Source organism: Lineus longissimus, chromosome 13, assembly GCF_910592395.1.
Source record: "Lineus longissimus chromosome 13, tnLinLong1.2, whole genome shotgun sequence".
Classification (NCBI taxonomy): Eukaryota; Metazoa; Nemertea; class Pilidiophora; order Heteronemertea; family Lineidae; genus Lineus; species Lineus longissimus.
The window spans coordinates 3,891,068-3,909,581 of NC_088320.1; the positions used below are offsets into that span (position 1 = coordinate 3,891,068).

Sequence of the window (18,514 nt, forward strand, 5' to 3'; positions counted from 1 at the left end):
TTTCCCATATACCGCTATGATTTAAATGCTTGTCTTTATTCTCATAACGTGCCGCCATATAGATGTTCTATGGGGTGTTTTATCCAATAAGGGGCGGGTTTTACTGTACTCTATTGAAACGAACAACTGTTAATTACGCTATAGAGAATACAGAGCATCGCACGCCAACGTAAGCAAACTGACTAATTGACAAGTATTGGCCAATATACAATTACGAAGCATTATTTCATTCTTAAGCACGATACTAAATCTAAATATTTTATTGATATCAGGTGATCTTGCCATGAAATAAAAGATTTACACCCAATTTGACCTGATATGAGCCTATTTCATTATCTTCTTGTCCAAAACAAGACTAGTCCCTCGATCCTGAAGCTGCTGACTGGATTAAAACTGCAGCACAGCTAAATTTCAATCTCTTCTTTTCCTTCTTACATTCCTCAAGACAAGAAATATATGGATTTCATGGCATTTTGTTATTGTCCGTTCATGGATATATGTGTTGTCATACGGTAAGGCATTTTGCTCTCCTTTGTCCAAATGGTTTAATATTTGGTTACATCCTCAATCTACGTCAACGGGGCTCTACGCAAAACAAATTATATCTATAGAAACCCATCGTCATGTAATCGGTGTTGTCAGTCATTCCGAGATTCCAATCAAATCCTCTCGTCTTGCTTAACGGTCAAGTCTTTCGTAGAAACGAGTACCCGAATTAACGTACTTACTAAAGCCTTACATAAAACTCGTTTTTGCTTTGATCCTTCCAAAACGGTGGAAGTTGCAATCCCCCGGGTCCAAGTCGCATCGTAGTCACGGTTCTAAAATCCGATGTTCTTCAGTCTCCAGAGATCCTGGTTGATGCGGAGTCTTCTTTTAATTTGCACACGTGACACGTCATCCCATTGCACCTTACACAGTGGGATTAGTTTCTGACCTCTCTGCTTGTCTACATGGTATCATTAAGGGCGTAACTGACCTTTTGGAGCACACACGATTGCGAAATTACCAAAGCAAGCTAGCGCTGATGTTGAATTTCCGCACACCGAGGCAGACAAAAATACAATTTTCATACGGGACTTTTGAAACTAACACATACGAGATGGTGGTTACTTTCTCATATTTTTGATTGCTGATGCGTTTTTCAAATGCGTTTCGGGTTACAGATGCATTTTCGAACGCCTATCTAGCTAAGACCACACCAATTATTTTACTTGTATAACTGATCCCCCACACTTCATTTCGATGACAGAGTACGTTCATGATCAAAGATGCGCGGATTCGTTTCGAATACTTTTCTTTCTGTACTTGTTGGTACAACTTCTGGTAAACTTTCTGATTCGCAAAGTCACACAGAATCCGTAGTTCTCAAATCAATTTCTCTTATTACGTAAAAAGGACACGGAGCCTCTTGGCTTGATTAACTATGCATCCCCTTAATCTGATAGGACATTTCTGTTAAGAATTCCTTTACACGTTATGGTCCTTAGAAAGCCATACGGGCAATAGTTCTCACATAAACCTAGGGTAATGAGAGCAATATCACCCCTACCGCTCTCAGGGAATTGCCATGCTTTTAACTTGATTATTCTCTATATATTAAAGTTGGCTAATGAACAAGATCAAACGGCCAGGGATGAGATGGGTAATTTGAGAGGTATCTTCTTGATCAGGTTTAAGGTGTGGGTGGTATGCTAAAGCATTGCTGAATGTCTTTATAGAACTTGTCGTCCCTCATGTCCGATTCATCCCCAGAGACTTTCTCTGTTTTGCGTCAAGACGAGAATTCCACTAGGTTTCTTGTGAGCTTTGTGTTATTTACATATATCTGGTATAGTTTCCTGGACAATTTTTATCACATGCCAAGACTTCATCGAAATTGTGCAAAGCCCGTCACAATGCACAGTAAATTGTTACAGAAAATTATACCAAACTCTGGATAATTTGATGATTTTTCGGTTGATGATAACAACCGATGTCAGACACGGTGAAACAACTTTGTTTGAACTTTTCTATGCGTTGTCAAGCGTGCAATGAATTCTTGGCCTGCGATAAACTCCATAATCCATTTCAAGGTAGAGACACATTTGAACCATCGCAAAATAAGTCGACTGACAATGGTGATGCAGAGATCCGATGAAGGAGTTTACGGCAGCCGTTTAGCGCCACAAAAGCCCCATCGTAATTACGTCTTTTTTCACGTAATAACGGCCTTTGTTCTTGTAATTACGACATTTTTCTCGCAATTACGCCTTTTTTCTCGTAATAACGATTTTTTTTGCTTGTAATAGCGACCTTTTTGTCTCGAAATTACACCTTTATATCCCGAAAAAAAACGCAATTACGAGAGAATGAAGATTCATTATTACGAGAAAAAAGTCGTAATTACCAGAGAAAAATAGATATTAAGAGAAAATAGTCATAATTACAAGAGAACGAAGTCGTCATTTCGAGAAAAATATCGAGAATCGTTTTATTTTGAGGTACTAAAATGCCCCCTTCGAAATAAGATGAACCGTTGACTATTTTACCCAATCGAAATACTGAAATGCATTTATGCTGCAATACTTCCCGGTTTCAGCAAGCATTGCGAGATGGTTGAAGTAATCCTTACCCACATAGTCTCCCATGAAATTGTGATATTGTTTCGAGTCCATCCATGTTTTTGTCGTTCTTACTCGCCATTGCCCAAACAGTTCGGGTTTCCTAGATACAGTATAATATCCCAAAATGTCATCCACATTTAGAAGTAAAACCGGGAGAATCCTTTGACTGGGAATGCTAATATTGAAATACCGATCAAGTACATACCAGCCTATGATAAAATGGGTTAATAGACGGAAATCCTGAATGCCTGGCGAGATCAGCTGATCATTTAGTAGTTGGATAAAACGGACTGAACCACCGTCTTCCAAAAATGCGACTCGCAGTTTTCTTCATCAAGAATATCCACTAATTATCTCCTGATTTTTCTTCGGATGCATAATCCCAAGAAGATTCTAGGTTAATTTTAGGTCTCACTTATTCACGTTCTTCCAAAGTTTACATGATTCTTGTTAGATTTTGGTTTAACATTTCGAACCAGTGAATGCAAGAATCATATAGGAGTCGTACAGAAAGCTAAATAAGATTTGTAATCAATTCTATTTACGAATAATAGCAGGATTTTCATACCAGAAGCCGAGCTACCTAAACATCTAATTAGTAAACTACTAATTGACAAGAGATACTTAGAGAGCAGTCGTGAATCGGCAGTAACACACTTAGATAAAAAGGCTTTTCAACTTTTGAAAGACCAATGAACGCAACTTCGCACCCATCTAAACGTTTTTGGCCAAAAATAAAAAACAAAATCTCTAAAGGTGTTAGAGATTTCGAAAAACCTTTGGGGGTGTTTTCTTTTGCTGAAATGAAAGTAAGGGTTGCATAGTTTCTTTTGCCCGAAAGTTCTCTTTAAAGGTTTGGCAAAAGCTCAAAAACCTACTGAGAATGAAGAACATTACGTTATCACTGTTTACTCTTCCATTAGAGACAGGGTTCCAACCATTCCTGCGAGGAAGGCCAATATGTATAATTAAGACTCCTTCTCACCTAGCAGCCTGTAATGTTCTGAGTGTTGCCTGACTTACATTTTCCCTCTTGTTTTCAGAACTCGGGGATTACAAGAATGACGTATTTTTTCTGTGTTCTGTTGAAAAGTCATGGTTGTTCTAGTTGTCAATTTATAGGGGTACTGGAAATTATTAGGAACATTATTTTAAAGAACATTATACCAGTTGTTCGAAGCAGGTTTAGGACTGTAATGAGTAAATAATTCTGAACTTATTCCGGGGTATTCTTCAAAGAATCAAAACGTTTCGTCTTCTTCCTATCAAATGGTATCTTCCATCAGGTTGGGTCCTTTGTTCTTTCATGACAACACGCTGAACGAAATGTGGCTGAAATTTAACAAAGAAATCGGCATAATTCCATTTTTTGAGAACCAATGAAACTAGCACATGACGTACATAAGTTACCTTGTGTATATATGCATATATGGCTGTAGTTCAAAGAGCTTTAAAGTTGATCATTTCAATTGACGTATTGAAAGTATCGAAAATAACTAAAACGCTACAGAGGGCAATACGTCTACAGAAAAATTTCTCTTCAAGAAGGAAAGATAATAGGCCTATGTCTCTTCGTTTTTCAAATTTTGTCGAAAGGTCTTGAACTATGATGATAAAAGTTGTCTCATGGTGATTTGTCAAATCAGTTGGCTAAGACTATGACATGTAGCATATACTTGGACATATGGATGTCTTAATAAAATTCAAAATGAAAGCACTGCGGCAACAAAATGAAGGTATCATTATGAAAGAACAGACGATGAAATGCAGTCAGAAAGCAAGCTTGCCCGTGAGTGTTATAAAAGTAGGTTTTCTGAGTGGTGAAATGACTGATCTATACAAAATATTCTCTTTGAAATCAATGTCCATATAACTACGGGCCATGCATGTTGCGACCGTCTTGATGAGGTACAAACATGCCGCCACCAAACGCTTAGGTATTGGTAGCATATCATTTTGAAATATGATTATGCATATAATGATATGCATCAACATCATCATTCAGAAAACTCGACCATGCCCCCGAAGAGTACATCGTGACCTGGTTGCTGGCTTTAATGCGTCTGGCGTCGGCACATCATACGGGCGAATAATAACGCGGCGGTGCCAAATCGAACAGGCAGAAAATTGTTAAAAACTTCATTTGAATATCTACATAGTCTTTGGAGCTCCTATTGATTTATGCATGTGGGCTACACAGTACATTTTGATATACAGTATTTTATACTGTATTTTGAAAAATCTTAAAGGGTATTTTTCACAGAAATAAAAAGATTAACAGCTTGTGAAAAAAACTCAAAGGGCTTTCATGCTAAAAGGCCAAAACCTGAAAGATTCTTTATTTTTAAGAGTGTATGCGAAAGCCAAAGTCCCCGTTTCGAATCACGCCACGGTCACTTTTTAAAATTTTCTTTCTGTGATTTTTCTCATAATTTCTGTGTCAACATATGCGACAATATCTCACAATATCTTTCATTTTCAGTTTCTAGAAGGGATGCTATTGTACATTTGTCAGCCAGCGTATCGCAAAAATAAAGCCTCAAATATTGCGGCTCTGCTTTTATATATATATGAAACCCATGGACTTATTGCTACTTAAAACTAGCAGACTCCCTTATGAAGAAAAAATGAATAAAAAACAGTCGAAGCTGGGATTTTATTATTTTGACTCTATTCCTGGTAACCCCTTTACCATACTTTTGTATTGTATGACAGTGCTGTCACATTTGTACTTTGTTTGATTGCCAGTCATGCCATACAGTGCCGCTGAGTACAGAACTACAAAAAAACATGACAATATGATATAATAATGATAATTATATCATATTATGATATACAGTTTGTGAATGACAAATTGGTTTTCAGTCGATTAAGGAAAAAATCCAAGAATTAGGAACTCATCATCCAAAGTCTACAGGATCAGCACTAATCATTAATCAACTCTGGATATGACACGATAGAATAGGCTAAGCCTTTTGATTCACCACTCAACATGGCTTGCGAGAAGAATGGTGTTATGATATCGTGACTAAAAATCTGCTGAGATTCCAAGCTTCTTGTCTGATCTTTGAAACATTTTCTTCTTGGTGATTTACAAGATTCTTGTAAGATTCTGCTGATGCAGGTTTAGGGTTTTTAACCAGAGTTTTAGAAGACTTATGTATTCAGTTAATAAGAAAGTGACACGACCTTCAACAAGACATCATCTTGGGTTTACTTCACGTCCTGTGATCCCCATTCTTTTGGAGCTTTTAAAACAGTACAATAGCTCAGTGTCCGAGGTCCTGATGCCAGCAATCATCCTAGTTGCCAGCTAATCCAGAGGAGCTAAAAACAAGAGCCAACTGATTGCCTCGTTACGAGTCTGTGAGCGACTAACCAAAAAAAAACATGTGACGTGATCCCAATTTGATGAATACTCCGACCATAATTATTGCTTGTCTTGGGTCCTATTGATTCCAGCTTTAATCGCTTCGCTCTACAAATCACCAGTATACCCTAATCTGTCTAACATACGTTTCGGGTGGCTGTAATTTGTTTTCCGTTGGTGTGAGATGCTTTCTAATGTGTTTTGGTCATTGGCCATAGTTTTGAGTGAAGGGTTTCACAGATAAGACGGAAACATACATATATGTTGCTTTCCTGGTCACCTTGCTGATCGAAGCCATACGCATCTACGTCACACCTTGCTGCCAAAGAACAAAGGCCCTGTGCATGAAACGGTAGTCTGGAGAAAAGCCTTACGATGTGGACAAAAATTCAACGGGTACTAATATTCGTCCGACCGCGCATCGTCAATTAGATGACTTGGGGGGCCTTACCTCAAGAACCACCCTTTGTTGTCTCCAATTCGAGATCCAGGCAAGGATTTGTAGGGTCTTCGACACACTAGTTCAAACGATGTTTTGTGAGCTAAGTAAAATCACTTGAACAATCGATTCCGTTGTCATCAACAAACAGTCGTGTATTGAATAACTTCGGAAAGTCTTCGAAGTTTAACAAGACGTTTCTAATAGCTTGGCGTGATCCGGCATGCCCTTTCAAAAATGAATGTACGTCACAAAGATGACCGTGAAATCGTTATTTTGAATACTGATGGAATAACATCACATAATATACGAGCGACTTCCCCTTCCTGCACCCTGCTGAATGAACAAACCGCCAATCTCCGCAAAATCAGATGAACTCCAATAATAAATCTTTCCCAGCCATCACTAGGAGGAAACGTTTCCATCATCACGAGTTTCGACAATTTTTACCTGTTAATCCGTTATGGTGTTCGATTTATTGCAATATATTGTTTTTGGACAACACAATAAATTCAGTGTTTCCAGACCTATAGCTGGCTTTTTGGTCGTGGGATGGGCACACTGGTTTTCACGTTTGTGACGCAATTAAATCATGTAAGTCACGCAGGAATGGCGAAAAGTGGCATGACAGACGCTTTTGTTCGTTCACCTGGCCCATCAAACCCTAGTATTTCAGGAATTACGCACCTTTGGTAGATAAATTAAGTCCAGGGAGATGACTTTAAATCTGACAATTTGGTCGAATTGCTTGCCTTATATTTTATGTTACTATAAAGATGAAAGAAACTAAATTCTAGACAAACACAAATCAGCCATCTCTTCATCCCTTCGATATTTACACGGCTAAGGCTTTCTGAAATAGGCTGGATGTTTCCTATCTGCCATGTTTGCGGTTTTGGGAACATACCAGCAAATTATATGACGTTTTAAAAAGGTGATAACTTTCTATTGTAGATATAAAAAAAATATTGATATTGAGGGTGCCCACAGAATCAAACTTTTTCATCATGACAGAGGCGCGTAATTTATGAACAGTGTTTTATCACTTTCACTCATCGGGGCGTTGGTTCAACATTGATTCATGGGGCGTTTACGTAATGGTTATTTAGGTGAGATGTATGGTTTATTAAAATCACATGGTATTGACACTAACGTTTTGATTTGTGAGAAAATGCAAGAAAACGTGACCGCTCGCGTTAATTTTCTTCTGTTTTATGGTAATAACTAAACTATTGAGTTGGTCAGAACTTGCTGCAGCTAAATGATCAGGGTGCTGAATATTCTTAAACGCTAACTTGAAGCATAAAAACGAATACATGTATGATATCTATGGAAATATTGCTTCCAATTAATCCCAACTCACAGTGTTAGCATATAACAGCCTACCAGAAATCGGGAAAGGCTAGCAGAAGAAGACGACGCATGAAAGAAGAAAGAAAAATGAGCACAACATACACCCAACTAGTTGTCAAAAGTAAAAGAATAAAGCACGGTTCTTTCGTCCATTCCCATACACCCTCTGTAATCAATCAGCTGTTCAATCTACAGGCCTATCACCACATGTTGAGATCGGCTTTTCAAAGTGAAATGTTCACATTTTTGCATAACAATATTATGAGGGAGAGACAAAATGGCGAAGTCATAGTCACATTATGGTTTATAGAACATTTGAGTTATTTATATTCATGATCCAGTTCATATTTGCACAAATTAGTGTGAGAGTCATGATGATATCGATGTAGATTAAATTATCATCATTAAAACGACGCCATGCATCTGCCTTGAGCATTATGGCAGAGCACATTACATAATTCTGATCGAGTTTTGCGAACGTATTAAAAATTCATTTACACTTTTCAAATTTTGCAAGCATATTACACATTTAGTATGGGGAAGAGGGTAGTCGAGCATATTACAATAATTTGCAGTTTTACGAGAAGATTTTCAAGATGTTACAGCATTTGTTTTAAGATATCACAACATGTTGTAAAAGTGTGGATAGCATGTACAATTTTTCGTAAGATTTTACGAGTACAGCCAGCATGTCATGTCAATGTTTTTGAGCAACAGTTGCTATAGTTCTGCAAGCATATTACAATTTTGCAAGTATCCGTATAAAAACAATCTCACATAGCTAAAAAGAGCGTTTTATTTGCCGAATAAATGTTTATTATTCAAACAAGCCACACCGAGTATTGACAGTCGCCAGATTTTTAATCCACTTCAAAAATCAACTTCCCATTTTTTCTCATTAATGTTCAAAAGATGACAATCATCCATAAAGATGATAAGGCGCAGACCCAGACTGTCTGAAACAGCTTCACTCGCCAGATTAATGTTTAAAACATTAATAATTTATGTTGTTATTTAGAACGTTCATCGGAGTAACCAGCAAATTCAATAAAGCCTCCTTTACTATTTTGTAATGCATTTCAATTGCAAAGGAAACGCTGATGAAACCTTATTGAGAAGCGAAAACGTCTTACGCGCAGATACAGTAAGCAACCTGTTTTAGACTTCAGAAAACCCATTTTATTCTACATCCAGAACTAGATTCATGATCTGATGTCTATTTAGGTCTCTTACCAAGTCAAAATCATTTTTAAATGAAAAATGAAACTTTATGTTACTCGTTTGCATGATGTGTTTTGGCGCCGGTGTAATTCGACGTATTTATGTGTTGCAATGAAAGGGAAATATTGTTTCAAAGATTCAAAAATACTAGATTTAGACTGTTATCAGCAGCATATAGCTTTATAACGAAACAGGTATAACGCTAATTGGATAAACATGAACGATAACCCGTGTTTAAACATATTTTTCTGCTCCAGACCATGCAAAAGAGGAGGTGTGCCCCTTGTGTTTGAATATAATATGTTACTCACAAAAACATGGCAATCACTTTATCGTCCAGTTATAAAAAAGGCTGTCATTGTTAAAACAATCTAAAAGTGCACAACTATACTATTCCCATACAAATAACAGTTTGTCATATCTAATACAGAACAACGTCTCCAGTTTGATAATATCCCTATTTGATCAGCTCCATAAAATATCAATCCTCTTACTAGTGATATTTTAGAAACCATAACAAGTCCAAATCATCTATTATTTATTAACAGGTGCAGTTGGTAAAAAGGTTCATAGAATTTCCTGGCAATGGTATCACAATTTACCTAATTACCAATATTTCGTTTGTTTCACCTTTTCAGAGACAGGTCAAACATTGCCTGCCGTTCTGTCTTTTGGCAGGACAAACCTTTTGTTTGATGCACCCCAAAATACCATTAATGTTAAGTAACACTTGAAATACAGTCGGAAAATAATAATGTAAACAACCCGCACATCACGTCATTATTAGCAGTAGTTTTTCTACATTTTTTATTCTGCATCTAATTTTATTCAGGGCAACAGAGTACACATCTGACAGGTCCCGATGTTACGAGCGCTCTGATTGGCTGGTGCAGCGTATTCATCCGAGTGTGCAAGTAGTGCAGGCTGAGCGCAAAAATGGCTGATAGGAGGGAACGTGGAATGAATAGTACTAGCAGAGACCCCTTTTGCCCTGAAAACTCGGGGATTATGCGTAGAAGAAAAAGAAAAGGACCAGGCGTTTGTAGCTTTAGAAAAGGTATGTAGCATTTCGAGAAAATTAGAGAATTTCGCCAAAAACACCCTCATCGGGCGGTTTTATTGGCTTACTCCCAGTTTAAAACACAATATCGAAACCTCTTCGGTTGCTGCGTCAATTGATAGCAATTAAGGAAAATTTATGATTATCCTGGGTATATTATACATATAAGAGCTATTGGAATAAATGTACTGAATTCCAGGATGATTGAACAGTGAGGTGCTTTTAGATATTAATTGCAATTAAGGACATTTTCAAATATATGACATATAAATGAAGTGTTATTGATTATAACTGTGTTTTCTGAACAACACGAATGATCATCTGAATGAAAAGAATTACCGGCTTAGTAAGTCTAGGTACTACTCAAGGGGTAAATCATTTGCTTTTTAAAATTCAAACTGACAGCCAAGATCTTCTCAACAAAGAGCAATACTTTTTGGATGAATATTGTACGCTGCAACAAGTGAAAGGAAGATTCTTTGCAATAATGGTATTGATAAGCTCAATTTGGAATTTGCACATTAGTGGATGCAGTAGGAGCGATTGATCAGGTTCAGATTGTGAATGTTTTGATCAAGAAACAATCACCTACAGCTTGCAACATTTAATTAAATGTTGACACATAGATCTAGATCCATGCAATGTAACATATTTGGCACGTAAAAATGACATGCTGGAAGAATATTTTTCTTTTTCATTTAAAAAAGTTCTTAAATTCGAAACAACTTGCCTCTCCAATTTCAACACTAGTCTCGAACGCAAAGCGCAGGCTCAAGCATCAAGGCAACCAATTTTCCAATAATTTGCGGTCAGCGTATTACAACAATTTGCTATTAATGCCAGCATATATTGTCCAAGAACACTTCGTTGAGGTTTTGCGAGCATAGTGCACCATTTTGCTGAAATTTAAAAATGCTTACCCTCAGATTATCAGAAAGCCATTAGTAGAATCTTCATCAATATCATCCAGCGGGCTATTCCATAAGGATCACCCACCAGCCATCTTCACAATGACCTGACAGCTAAAAGATTTAAATAGGCATTTCGGTGATAAAAACACCAAGCAAGGTCTCCCATCAGACTGAACTAGACATTTTTATGACTCGTCTACCAACTACACTTTCGAATTTCGCATCCAAAATGGTGCCCTGAATTTCATTCAGAACCTGAGACAATACAGCTTTAAAACAACTCATTTTGGCGGCGATGTCTTTGATGTTTTTGATATTACTGTCATAAAACCATTAAATGTGACCTCAGAGTCAAAATGATTCGGAAGACTGTGATGTGCGTCTGTGTGGTTTATTCAGACCTAGCATGTGACATGAGCATGATCGAGATAGCCAAGTAAAGTACAATCAATGCAAATGCAAAAAATTGTCCCGCGAACTCAGTTTGGCAACAGATTGTGATCGAGGTACATGATGTATGCCTTGCCATTCAAAATAGTTAGGCCTACATTAATGGGTCAAAAATATAAATCCTGTTTCAGATCGATTATTTTGTTTGACGTATCATCACCACAACGAATTCTAGGGAATTCTGTCAACTAGATTATTAAAAGTCTGAGGTAAATACAACCATCCGTTTTGAGTAAATCACAAGTGGTTTTGTTCGTTAAACACACTTTTACGAAATATATAAAGCATGTCGAAGCGAATAACCTTTCCGTTTCACCCAAAGGACAAAGAACGAGGAAATTTAAGGTCTCAATTTCCAAAAAAGGAACACATACAATAATATCATATCATGAGACACTCGAGATCACAACGTTAAAACAACAATGCAATGAGCTACATTAATCAACTGGTCATCTTTCACAAATTAATTCAAGGAGGAGATCACTTTGTGTCATCCGTTGTCCTCTTACTAGTCGTTACGTTATAATGTTGCACAATGATATCTAATGTTGGGTGGTCAGTAATCGTTGGTAATTTGATAAAATGGTCTTCAATTGTTGGGTAATCATGCAATAATTCCATAGTGTGACCTCGTGGGGTTGGGGCCCTTTACAAAACCATCATGATAAAACGAGCTTGAAAACGTTTGCTTCTTCTGTTGATCAAGAAAACATGAATCCGATATTCTACAAATATAACTACATTAAATGAGCCAAAAACCTGACTTCGGAATTCAAAACTTAACCGCAGGATTCGAACTTTGAAAATTTGAAGTTTGTTCTAAACCTTACTTCGAATAAGAAAAATCAGAACGGTCAACATTGCTTTACCAGATTTCTAACCGAAATTTCTCTAAGAAACTTACTTTAGAACATGAAACTACTGCATGTTATCATAGAAAATCTAATACTGTTACTATGTCTTGATCAACTTGTATATGTCTTGAGACTTTCACTCTACTCACAATTGCATTCTTTAAAAGTACACAGCTGCCGCTCAAAGATCACGCCATGTCTCTAATCATAGTTCTCATAAAGTCTCAAGGGACTGTCTTCATCACTTCTATTACCCGACACAGGTGTTTGCGAGCAACTTATAAGCATCAGACATATTAGAAGAAGATATCAAGCGATTCTTAATGACCAAATACCATGATACTTCATTCATTAGTTCTTGAAGTATTCTTTGCAATTAGTCTTTATTGTTTTCCTGTGAAGGTCAACGTCTTAATCATGTCAAGTGTATGCCATAACGACAAACAAAATAAGGATGCATTGCCAAGAGGAGATGGCTCAAATGCTATGATGTGCCAATATTTCATAACATTATCAACGAAGTTCAGCAGGCCTTGTCTGAATCGAAGTCTTAAAAACATACATTGTCTTTGATGTATTTATTTGCTTTTATAACTTTTTCTTAAGGAATGCACCATGTTTGGAGCAAGTTGGTACTCAATGCCGATATTTGGGGTGCATTGGTAACTCCATTTCGCTGGTTAAGGATATCTCCAATGTGAATAAGTGATATCCTTTTGAAGTCGTCTTTGCTTTGTCTGTCTTAGTTTACGCTTTGTGAACAATAGCCATTTGGTTGACGCTTTATAACCTATCCAATTAAGAGAAGTACCTCTATGGACGCTTTCCCACTCAACAGATAATTACCTCACAGAGTCAGCTATTGCGAAATTACCACAAAAAAGTTTAATGACACATCATTCAATGCTGTTTGAATAGCCCGCTCATACACCCTAATCGAACTCTGAAACTAACACATGGTCAACTAATGTTGTTTAAATTGCGGCGAATGATGGACAAGTATTAGCTGAAGGTACCATAACAGCCGCAATATATGCCAGAAAAAAGCAATCCAAGCATGAAGATGGCAGTAAGCAGGATGTAATAGGTGTTTGGTGTCTGGGCACCAAATGATAGTAATTTGTACGAAAAACAAGTAAAATGGTGTCCTGTCTTTGTTTTTGTTATTAGTTAATGGCTAATCGTGCCTCTTTGGTCAGTAATTGTGGCCGAGCACGCAATGTCATTCGGATCAGTTAATTGGCGGCAATGGCTTTTTACCTTTGTTTCATGGAAGAAGTTTATCTTAGTCACAATTTTGTGGCAAGTCAGGATAAATTGTATGTCGAAATAAAAAGAAAAGATCACAGGAAACTCCCTGGTTCAGGGGTGTAGGTATATCAGCAACACATATCAGAACAAGGCAGAGGCTGTATAAAGGCTAGATAAAGATAAATGTGACTGAGCTTTTGAAAAACCTTCAAATCTCTTTCTTCGGTGAACATAGACTGCAAACCCTGACGGGTTTTCGGAAAATGGAGGAACACAATATATTCTTTGTGCCTCAAAAACACCTCTTGGGAAAAAGTCCTGCAGGTTTTTCAAAAGCTCGATAACTTTCAAGAGATTGCATGGGAAGGGAAATAACCCTTAAAGAATGGTGTGCTTGGGCCATTCTGACCAACAATATCACCCTGAAGATAGTGGCTTCATCCATCTCTTTAATTCTCTAATGTAACGTCTCCTATTCAATGTGTCAAAGCATCACTATGCTTGCATAACACATGTATACAAGCAGCATATCTGTCACCAATGCACTTTGATAAACATTGCTCATTAAAAAGTTATTTTTTAAATTTATAGCGACAAAATGCCAATTCCTGTAGTGCTGGTATGTATATTTCAATCAAACGGCGGAAGAAATGTTTCACATTGAGGAAATTATCAAGCAAGATTGTGGAGAACACAATTTGAGAGGGTACTTGGTTATCGATGCACTTCAGGAAGTAGTCAGCGAAGTGGAATAGCAGCATATAAAGTGACACTAGCCTGAAGCAACATAGTACAAGCAAACAATGGGAAGAGAATGTATTAAAAAATAGTTCATATTTGTAAGAGTACAATCATGTGAAAATGAGCAATATGTTCTTATAATGTGGACGTTTATCTTGGTTGATGGACATTTTCCATTCAATTTCTTCAAATATCAAGGTCATTTCAACTCATGTTCATTTCCTTTCCTTTCTATGCCAAACACAAAACTTCATTGGATAAGATATATGTACCAAGAAACAAATCGATTATTCTGTCTGGCGCTATGCCACTTCGTCCATGATCATTTCTTAGTTCCAATCACGCCTACTGTACAGTACCGATAATCCAATAGGTCGTTAGTGCCCACGCAGGCTGCAACCAAAAAGGCAAATCAATAGGCATATATCTTCTTTAACAATGAGGTAAACAAGTGCTGGCCATTAAGTAAACGTGGGGCTTCTTAAACAGGTTGGAAATCCATTACGTGGATTAGAATTTGATACAAAATACCCAATAAACAAACTGTAGGTCTGTAATCCTCGTGTCAAAACATAAGATGGCCTTATCGCACAACAAGTATTCCCTCTTTCTTTGATTAGGTTTGCAGAGTGCTTTAGTAACACAGTTGCTTGAAATCAAGGCATCCTATTCGTTAGAGTATATCCTTTTCTAATTCCATTGCCCGATGTTAATTCACATTGGTTAATCCAGGCTTTCGCTAACGATGCCCAGTAATTGCTGCAATGAGTTTGTTATAAATCTGTCGCAAAACTGATTGTACTAGAGACTTTGGGTCTCCCTAAATATCCTGCTGGTGCTGGATGTGGCTAACACATTATTGCAGAAGAAGTTGGAGGGAATTTGTCTATAGAGAACCTTTAGCGCATTTTACTAACATTGGTTTTTCAAAAACATGTGTCCGTCAAAACCTTTTTTTAAAAGTTCATTGATCAAAGGGTTAGGATGTGTGGATATGATTCAATATGTTAGTTTTAGAAGCAGGGCCCGGATGTTCAAACAAGGTGAAGAAAACATAATAGATTACCGGAAATGACTTTAAAAGAGATCAGAAGTCACAATCTTTCATTGCCACCTCATCAAGAGACTAAGTTAAGTGAACCCGTGTAAAAACAGAGAAATCACGCAGAGTCATATCGAATGAAATAAAACAACCATCATTAAAAAGAAAAATAGAAATCATTACAACAGCAACTAGGAACTAATTAGACAATAATTTGATTAATTGAGGCACTGAGTTCCACACTCAATCAAAATGCCTACAATCAAAATGCAACACCTTTTTTTATACTACACAACATTTTATTTTTTCAAATATTTCTAATTAATTTTAAGTCTTGTCACTGTGCAACTAATTTGCAATCAACTCATATTAATTTTAGGGAATTAGAAGCAGGAATGGTGCTAACATCACGCTCATTTTAATTGTGTTCCTGGTAATTATCACTATTTATTGTTTGCTTGTTTTTAAATATCTTATTATTATTAACAACTTTGGGAAAAACCGGATTTCCTCCCTCCCTCCTAAACATAAGTCATCATTAAAAAAGAATCAAATTATTTTTTTATTTTTTTCCGACAATTCAAAAATTCAGTCTTTTCAAACAATTTATGTTGACTATTCACCGGAGGTAAAAAAAGCGGATTTTCTCTCTTCAAGATCTTCTCAATAAATCTTCGTAGAAACTGTCAATATTCTGGTGTTAGTACATTTCCGTAAATCCACTCTTTACTAAACCTGGTTATTTCGGCAGTAAACTTGGTTGATCCAAGCCATTACTCGTCCCCTGAGAAAACATTTCGGAAATAAATTTCAGCAGCACATGTTATTATCAGAAAGTTAGAGATACACGGGTTGGCAATAGTTGTAGATAAATCATCAGAATTGGTTCCGAATGTCTGTTCATTGAACAAAAAGATCAAGATTTTGTTTTTTTCTTGTGAGAATTTGCATCATTTTTGAACACATTAATTTAAATCGACATCAGCGGTTGAAGAAGTAGCAACATTGTCGTTTTTTGATGTGAGCACAATTTGTCAGGGCGGATTTGACTGTCTGTTCTAAGAATGAGTGATCGGATTTTAATTCTGTTACGACGCATGCCTTGATCGAGCTCATCACAGTGTCAGTCAAAATGGCTGATGACTTTGATTCGATTCTTTTTGTGTACTTCTTCACGAAATTGAGCGAGACCTGTCTGTCAAACATGTGAAGGGGTGAGGCATATGGGATGGCTCATGTCTACTTTTTGAGATTGAGAAATGAATCGACTTTAAAAGATGGTCCGCTTCTCACAATCGGTAGCCAATGAAAATATATTTTGACAAATATTTTTAAAACTTTTTAGAAAACTTGTATAAAATATATTTTGACAACATTTTTTAATGGGGTAGAGACAAAGATGTGAAAAATAAATAGCATTTCAACAACTATTGTACATTCATGCATTCGCATAACTCGAACTAAATAACTCAATTTTGTTTGGTTTATATAGCTTTCAGACTGAAACCAATGGGGCAGCATAATATCAACATAGAATGCTGATAAGTAAGAGTTCAGATACCAGCTAACATCAGCATAAAAAATGAATTATAGGATAATTCTAAATGTGTGATTCCCCTGCTCATCACTGTACTATCCTGTCGGCACCGCGGCCAGAAGCAAAGTGGTCAGTCAAGTGGTAAACGTCCATCAGACCAGTGTCAACCACAATAGACCGTATTGTTCAGCCGTGTCGGCGAATAATGGCAATGATACCTCACGAGACTTCGACCGGTCGCCTCACCAGGGAGGCAGTGGAGCCCATTGTTACCGGACCTTATGGCCAATTGAAGCATCTCGTTTAAGATTGTATGCCTGAAGAGACAAACTGAAGAGGCTGCTTTGACTTGTTCAATGAGAGATGCATAATTCTGTTGACAAAATCGCGAGTTCACAAACGATGTAACAAGTTTCGTCTGACATTTCTGATGTCCGAATCATCTCGTCCCTACCATATGTTACAGCAACAGGAAATATTCAAACTGTTAAGTTTAATGCACAATGTAATTTTATGATTTTGGACTCTTTTATATGAAAACTTTGACTTTACATGCAATTTTCTCACGCAACCACCAACACAAGAGCGGAATTATTTGAACAGGTGAGGATTTATTTCTCAGAATTAAATCTTTCGATGCTGGTCATTCCGACTCTTTTCAACTAACGACGACACGACTATGAACGTATTGATACCCTGCAAAATTCAAATATCATGATCCCGTGAATCCTATTCTATCAAAAAAATTCGAATCTTATCCATATTTAAGGCGTGCAGAGACGAACAGAACGTTAAGTAGATAGGAAAGTGTTCCGAAAACAAAATCGGCGCCACACATAGAATATATATCATATTTTATCTCTGTCGTTACGACATCGTAACCTAAATCCACCTAAATGCCAAATAGAATCTTGAATCTAGAAACCATCGGACATGTCTGATGTGATCGGAATATTCCTTGAAGGTACATGAACGCAACGAAAGGACGAGGTGACCGCTTTATTGTTATCCTCTTGTCTAGACGTCGAATTAGTTTTTGGAAATGTTTTGACGATTTGCCCCGGGAGCAGAGAATGCATCCACGAGTGTACATCCACGGGTCAGCCAATTTGACAGCCAATAATTTTGAAAACCTTTCCAAACTGTACGGGAAGTCAATAAATGAGTCGTCCTCCCGAACAGGCATTAGAAGCTCGACAGGATACTGTAGGCGTAAGGAAGATGGCCGTTCCACGATAATTCTTGCAGTAACATATCAATGGTAAAATATCTCCTTTCTGTATTTTTTTCATGACGTCATGGGTTTTAACATTCTGCAAGCTCCATTACCTGAATATAACAGCGTAAATCCGTATTTTGTCCGAAACTATCATTTGTAATGTTACTGTCAATTACTACTTGTTGCAATACTGTTCTTTTCTTCCGTTTCTTTGACTTCCTTATTTCACTTTTACATTTTACTTTGATATTTTCCACAGCATGCTAATGATAGACTGAAAGGAAAGAAAAAAGCCATATAATTCACCCAATCAACATTTTTAAAAAGTTACTCATCACACAGAGCCGAATAAACGTAACAACTTCATGATATCTTTCCAAGCGTTATAACAACTTGCCTGTCGCCTTAAGCTTTGGTGAGTTTAGTCGAAAAGTGTTAGGCTGGCAATAGTTATCTCCCC

At 37.1% G+C, this 18,514-nt stretch overlaps 1 protein-coding gene across 2 annotated transcripts in view; it reads left to right on the plus strand.

Moving 5' to 3' along the window:
* Nucleotides 1-367: 367 nt before the first annotated feature.
* The window catches only part of LOC135498477 (homeobox protein Hox-A7-like), a 38,101-nt gene continuing 19,954 nt past the window's right edge, over nucleotides 368-18,514 (plus strand). The window contains exons 1-2 of one of the 2 annotated variants that reach the window (XM_064788781.1): nucleotides 368-512; nucleotides 9,822-10,046. The gene's annotated coding sequence lies outside the window, so the exon portion shown is untranslated. Of the gene's footprint in view, nucleotides 513-6,298; nucleotides 6,514-9,821; nucleotides 10,047-18,514 lie in introns of those variants that run through there. The other variant, XM_064788782.1, reaches the window with a different exon arrangement.